This window comes from Malaya genurostris, chromosome 3 (assembly GCF_030247185.1).
Source record: "Malaya genurostris strain Urasoe2022 chromosome 3, Malgen_1.1, whole genome shotgun sequence".
Lineage (NCBI taxonomy): Eukaryota > Metazoa > Arthropoda > Insecta > Diptera > Culicidae > Malaya > Malaya genurostris.
In genome coordinates, this window is record NC_080572.1 from 157,928,853 (window position 1) to 157,936,804 (window position 7,952).

Consider the following 7,952-nt stretch of genomic DNA (forward strand, 5'->3'; position numbering starts at 1 on the left):
CTTCAAAAGGTGCGCGAGGTTTCGCCGCCGAGATCCGACAAGTTAGATACGTTAATTGGATTTGGGATGACTGTGCAGACTCTTTGCGACCACCTGCAGGCAGCAGGGCAGGAGACCCATTTAAATAATCCCTCACTACTGTTTGAATTGGTAGAAAAATTGCCAGGAAACCTGAAGTTGGATTAGGCGTTGCACAAACAACGTTATGATACAGTAAATTTGCAAACTTTCGCCCAATACATGGCGATACTTACTTACGTCAGCGGCTTCCCAAGTGACTCTTCCTGTCGACCGCAAGCTACAGCGAGGAGGCAAAACAGAAAAAGGAAAGCAAAGTTTTTGTGGAGCACATTCGTCGGAAGATGCTTCGAATATCATGGTCGAAGAACGATCCGAGCGAGAACGAATTCGCACTCCGGAATGTTATGTATGCAAGAAACCCGATCACAGAGTGAAAAATTGTCCCGTATTTTCCAAGATGACTGTAGATCACCGCTGGAAAGCTGTTAGTGAATACAGTCTCTGTCGTACCTGTTTGGGGGCCCATGGTAGGCGACCATGTAAAACAATGAAATTGTGTGGTGTCGGTGATTGTCCGCTGAAACATAATCCACTTTTACACTCTAGTTCGCGGAAGCATGAAAGTAGCTCGAAAGCCACACCTTCGGAAGCGCTAACAAACTGTCACCACTCCACTAGCACGACGTTGTTCCGAATTGTTCCTGTCACATTACACGGAAACAATCGTACGGTAAAGACATTTGCTTTTTTGGATGATGGATCATCGATGACTTTAATAGAAGAAACAATCGCAAACCAGCTTGCATTAGAAGGAGCACAGGCTCCGCTGTGCCTGCAGTGGACAGCGAACGTGACCAGATCCGAGAAGCATTCTAAACGCGTCTCGTTGGAAATCACCGGTAGTTATAACGAACAAGTATATCCACTCTCGAACGTGCGAACTGTAAAAAATTTAAACCTACCTCGCCAATCAATGCAGTATTCCGAACTATCTAAGCAATATGCCTACCTAAAAGGATTACCTATCGAAGATTATGATGACGCGGTACCCCAGATACTAATCGGAAATGATAATTCTCACTTGGGTGCCGTACTAAAAATTAGGGAAGGTATGACATTCGAACCAATCGCTGCTAAGACCCGATCTGGTGAGAGATAATTTCTTGGTTGATAATATAGGGGTAGCAATTGCCGTGCCGCCAGATTCTGACGAAAGCCGCCGAGCGAAGCGTATTCTTCGTGATACCACTAAGCGTATTGGAAACAATTTCGAAGTCGGCCTTTTATGGAAGTTCGATGCGTTTGAGTTGCCAGACAGCTACGCAATGGCTTTTCGCCGAATGGTTTGTTTGGAACGACGAATGGATCCGATCCCCGAAGAATTTGGTACCTGCCACTGGGAGTGACGATAAACCCGAAAAAAACCGGAAAAAGTGCGGATCTTTTGTGACGCCGCAGCGGAAGTAGATTCCGTTTCGCTAAACACAATGCTGCTGAAGGGACCCGATCTGCTCAGCTCATTACCGACTGTGTTGTTTGGATTTCGTGAACGAAGGGTGGCCATCTGTGCTGACATCCAAGAAATGTTCCACCAGATATTCATTCAGAAAGAAGACCGTCAATCCCAAAGGTTGCTTTGGCGAGATACTGCTGATCGAGTTCCGGACGTGTATCTTATGAACGTGGCGACATTCGGTGCTTCATGCTCACCATGTCTAGCGCACTACGTTAAGGACCTTAACGCAGCTGAGTTCGCCGGGGCATACCCAGAGGCGGTGGTAGCGATTACTAAGAAGCACTATGTAGATGACTACCTCGATAGTTTCGACGATGAGGATAAAGCGGTTCACATGGCTTTGGATGTTAAATATATACATTCACGCGCGGGATTTCATTTAAGAAATTGGATCTCCAACTCTTCGAATGTTTTACGCCGCATTGGGGAGAAAAAGGTGACCACAGGAAAACGTTTAGATTTACACGACAAAAGTATCACCGAACGAGTTCTGGGAATGCTGTGGGACCCCAAGCAAGACGTTTTTACCTTTTCTACAACAATGGCCACGAATACTCAGCATCCTACCAAACGACAAGTGTTACGAACAGTTATGTCTCTGTTCGATCCCTTGGGTCTTCTATCGCATTTTATAATTCACGGTAAAATCCTTATTCAGGACCTCTGGCGTGTACAAATTGGATGGGACGAATTAATTCCATGTCGACAGCACTCTAGGTGGCTGAGATGGGCAAGCGAGTTCGAGAAATTGTCATGTGTGCGGGTGAATCGATGTTACTTTCCCACGGTTCCGGAGCGGAAGATAAAGCAGCTTCAACTGCATATGTTCGTGGATGCCAGCGAGGAGGCATATGCATGCGTAGCGTACTTGCGAGCCGAGGTATACGATGGAGTCCAAGTAGCGCTAGTTGCAGCTAAATCAAAGGTTGCGCCCTTGAAAACGCTTTCTATTCCTAAGCTTGAGCTTCAAGCCGCTGTGCTTGGCATCCGTCTACAAAAAACTATTCGCAGTACCCATAGTTTTCCAATTACCGAGAGTATTTACTGGAGCGATTCGCAAACCGTATTAGCTTGGATAAATCCAAACCACCGTAAATTTAGACAATTTGTTTCCTGTAGAGTAGGAGAAATTCTCACCTTAACTAATCCTGAAGACTGGCGATGGGTTCCATCTAAGGATAATGTGGCGGACGATGCAACCAAATGGGGCAAAGGCTCACATCTATCTTCTGACAGTCGCTGGTTCTGGGGCCCAAGTTTTTTGTACCTTTCTGAAGATCAGTGGCCAACCAATCAACGGACTTGTACCGAAACAACGGAGGAACTTCAATCTTGTTTAACACATGCAGAAGTCAAATGTGAAAATCTAGTTCTATGGGAGCGTTTTTCAAAGTGGAACCGATTGCTAAACACAGTAGCTTATGTAAATCGAGCCGTTCGGAACATGCAACGAAAATCAAAAAGATCACCATTGCTATTAGATTGTCTGACTCAGGAAGAACGGTCAAAGGCTGAAACAATTTTTTGGCGACTTGTACAGGAAGAAGTGTACTCTGCAGAATTATCAACTTTAGCGACACCGATTCCGAAATCGTCTACGAAGCGATATAAAAAAACAAAGCTCCTGGGTTTGTCGGCCTTCAAAGATCCAGATGGAATAGTCCGGATGGAGAGCCGTATCGCGGGCGCTGTTTTCGTTTCTTTTGATACAAGGAATCCGATTATAATTCCCAAAAATCATCACACTACTAGACTCCTAGTCGAGTGGTACCATTATCGCTACCTACACGCAAACAATGAGACGGTAGTTAATGAAATCAAGCAGCGCTTTCATATTTCTCATCTTCGTTCTCTGGTGCGACAAATTTCAAAATCATGTTTCGTTTGCCGAGTCAGAAAGACGCAGCCAACAGTACCCCGTATGGCACCATTGCCAGCTGCTAGAATGAAGGCTTTCGTCAGACCGTTTTCCTATATAGGTCTGGATTATTTTGGTCCGCTCCCAGTACGTATTGGAAGAAGTGTGGTGAAGAGATGGGTCGCATTGTTTACGTGTCTTACCATACGAGCCGTGCACCTGGAGGTGGTACACTCTCTGTCGTCGGAATCCTGCAAAATGGCGATTAGACGATTTATAGCCAGAAGAGGATCGCCGGTTGAGATTTATAGCGACAACGGCACGAATTTCGTCGGCGCCAGCAATGATCTACGGTGGGAACATGGAAAAATTGATCGTGATATGGCAGCAGTTTTTACCAACACTAATACGCAGTGAAAATTTAATCCGCCCTCTGCTCCCCACATGGGTGGCTCATGGGAGCGACTCGTGAGATCGGTGAAAACGGCTCTAGATTCAATGTATACCTGTCGAAATCTAGATGAAGAGACATTTGCTACCATACTACTGGAAGCGGAAAGTATAGTGAACTCTCGTCCGCTTACGTTCGTTTCCATGGAGTCTTCAGAACAAAAAGCAATTACCCCCAATCATTTTCTGATGATGAGTTCGAGTGGAGTCACACAACCATCGAGATCTTTGGAGGAATCGCAAAAGAGTCTTCGTGGAAATTGGAATCTTATTCGTGTTATGGTAGATCAGTTTTGGAAGAGATGGGTACGTGAGTACCTTCCAACTCTTACCCGCCGTACCAAGTGGTTCACAGACGTCGCACCGTTGAAAGTAGGCGATCTGGTTATGGTAGTAGAAGATAATCGACGCAATGGCTGGATAAGAGGACGAATTTTGGAACTGGTCACTGGGCAAGATGGCAGATCACGACGAGCGGTTGTACAGACTTCAACTGGTGTGTTGCGTAGACCAATAGCAAAACTAGCGAAACTTGACTTGGAAGTAAAGCCGGTAAAACTGGGTCAGGATCTATAGACCAGTGTTACGCCCCGGGGAATGTTGCGAAGTAATACAACCATCGGATTCCCCTCTCGACACTACCTGTTATGATGAATACTTCCGTTGAAGGCAAATCTGAAATGTCAAACGTAAATGGTAGACATGTGAAGTGCTCGTGCGATTATTTGTGGATAATTAAATTACGAGATTATTTAAATAAATTTGAAGATATTTAGGCGTATTAGTATCACAACTTTTCGATTGCAAGTAAGGTTATTAAAGTGAACAAGAATAAATGAATTTTTATATACATATATTTACAGTAAATTAAGTGCAGTTATAATTACGATTGTTGGGAATTCGCGGTAAAGTGAGGTTAGCTTAAATGTAAGTTTTCATTTAATTGAATTATACACAAAAATATTAATAAAACTCATTAGCTTTTAGCGAGATTATACACATATGAATGCTGCGTGTTTGCTAAAAAGACTTTCTATCACAACGATCCCAACAATTATAGAAAATTATACAATTTGGCCCATTCCTTGGGATGCTAGAAATTAATCCCATGCAGCATTTTGATAGTTTCTTTTACTGAAATATTGAAATCCGAAATGAAATAATCTACATCAAAATTCTCTAAGGTGCCATTTAGAACCATAATTTTATACTCAAGGAATTTTACTTCACTATACTGTATACGACGTGTGACAGCGGAGTTCAGGCACCCCTCGCGGATGATCGCGAGAACACAGATGTCGAGTCCCTCGGGGTGTTGCATCGAGAGCAGATAACGTATCCCTCGGTGGGTGAAAAAGAATAATGTCATTATTACACGTGTTCGTTGAAATAGAACACAGATTGGAATTCGGAAATAAATCTAATATATATTCTGAGGTACTACAAAATTGGCGACGAGTGGGATAGTCCAGCGTTAGGTATTTTAAAATTTTAGTGCGCATAGTATATGGATTTACATTGTTTTTTTTTGAACACAGATCTGCTGCTGTGGTGGTCCAAGAGACCGGAATATTGAACACAGTTTCGCTGCTGTGGTGGTCCAAGAGACCGGAATATTGAACACAGTTTCGCTGCTGTGGTGGTCCATGAGACCGGAATACAGAACACAGTTTCGCTGCTGTGGTGGTCTAAGAGACCGGAAAACTGAACATAGTTTCTCTACGGTGCTGGTCCCGGAGACCGAAGTATATTCGAACATAGTGAGCTGCAAGAGTCTAAGAGACAAGAAACGATATCATAATCCACGAAATTTCTCGCTACTCTTAAAGAGGTAGGTAGCAAACATTTTACGTAATATGCATTATGTTTGAGGCTATGTTCCAGGTTTCAGGAATGGACAAGTGGAACATTGGGCCTTTTAATTTCAAAACTTTGCCTCCTACGCAAATACGAGAGGAATGGTTGAAATACAAGAGAAATTTTCAGTATATCGCACTAGCGAACGAAGAGGAAGACCAAACAAAGTTAAAATACATTTTTCTCGCGAAAGCTGGTCCAGATGTACAGGAAGTATTCAGCTCGCTCCCGGATGCTGATGTTATAGAAGACACGGAAAAAACTATTAAGCCATTCGAAGTAGCTATTCAACATTTCGATAAGTATTTTGCACCGAGACACCACGAAACCTTCGAACGACATATATTTTGGACCCTGAAACCGAGCACGGACGAGTCCTTGGAAAAGTTTTTACTCCGAGCAACTGAACAAGCAAGAAAATGCATGCATGGAACATCGAAAGAATCGAAAGAGTATAGAAATCAGTGTCATCGATAAGCTAATACTTTTGGCCCCTTCAGATTTGAAGGAACAGCTGCTTCAAAAGGAAAAGCTGACACTGGATGAACTTGGAAAAATGGTAAACGCTTACTCATCAGTGAAATATCAAGCAAGTCAGATGACAAGCTCGATACCGTCTACTTCTATGAACGTTGTAAATAAGCTTAAGATGCATTCGCAGCGGGAGCAACCTGAATGCTCTCGATGTGGCTGGAAAGGTCATCATGCAAGTGATTCAAAATGCCCAGCTAAAAACAAAGTTTGCGATAAATGTGGCAAAACCGGACATTTTGCAAAACGCTGTAGGAGTTCATCTGGAACTAAGCGCACTGCTCACGAGCAACAAGCAACAAGCAACAGGTAAGAAGCGCCGTCGCATTAATGCAATCGATGTTTCTGCAAAAGACACCGACGAACATACATCGAACTTTATTTACAGTATTGGCGAAACAGAAGAAATTATTTGGGTTAAAGTCGGTGGAGTCTTAGCCCAGATGATGATCGATTCAGGATCATGTAAAAACATAATCGATGAGCGAACATGGCGCCATTTGGTAGTACAGGGTCTAACGATGAGAAATGTAAGGAATCGTTCCGATTTAACGTTCAAATCTTATGGATCACACGCAGAACCTCTGGAGGTACTGAGAGTTTTCGACGCGGATGTAACAATACAGGATGAGGACAAACTTTTGAAGCAAGAAGCAACATTTTACGTTGTAGCAAACGGATCTCAAGCGATTTTAGGTAAAGAGACCGCAAAGGCACTAGGTATATTAGTAATCGGTTTGCCAAGCGCTCGAGAGTATGATGTTCAAATGGTTGAGACCGAAAAACGCCCGTTCCCAAAAATAAAAGGTGTGAAACTGTGCATTCCGATTGATAAAAACGTATCACCTATAGCACAGCATGCCCGTCGTCCGCCGTTAGCTCTTTTGCAACGTATTGAAGAAATGCTGAATGACCTGCTTAAGGCTGACATAATTGAAACTGTTCCGGGGTATAGCCACTGGCTGTCTCCTCTGGTACCCATCATAAAAGACAACGGGGAATTGAGATTATGTGTGGACATGCGTCGCGCGAACGAGGCCATTCTGCGCGAAAACCATCTCATGCCCACTTTTGAAAATTTCTTACCGCGGCTCAGAAAGGCAAGATTCTTTAGTCGACTGGATGTGAGAGAAGCTTTCCATCAAGTGGAACTGGAAGAATCATCCAGGTACATCACCACCTTTATTACCCACAAGGGTATATATAGGTACAAAAGACTCGTGTTTGGAATCTCGTGTGCGCCCGAGATGTTCCAGAGAATTTTGGAACAGATTTTGGTAGAGTGCAACAATGCTGTCAACTACATTGATGATATAGTTATCTTTGGCGAAACAGAGATTGAACATGATGAAGCACTGGAAAAAGTACTGGATGTCATAAGAAAACATAACATCCTTTTGAACCAAAAGAAGTGCGTATTTAAGGCCACGGAAATAGATTTCTTGGGGCATCGTCTGTCACGTGATGGCATTCGTCCAGCTGAGGAAAAAATCAAGGTATTGAGCTCGTTCAGATCACCGCAGAATGTGGAAGAATTAAGGAGTTTCCTCGGTCTTGTTACTTATGTTGGCCGATTTCTTCCCGATCTCGCAACGGCGACAGACCCACTACGGAAACTAATTCGGAAAGGTGCACTGTTTGTTTGGACTGAGGAACACGACAAAGCTTTCCAAAAGCTGAAGTCGATGGTTTGCGACATAAGTAACCTTCATTATTTCG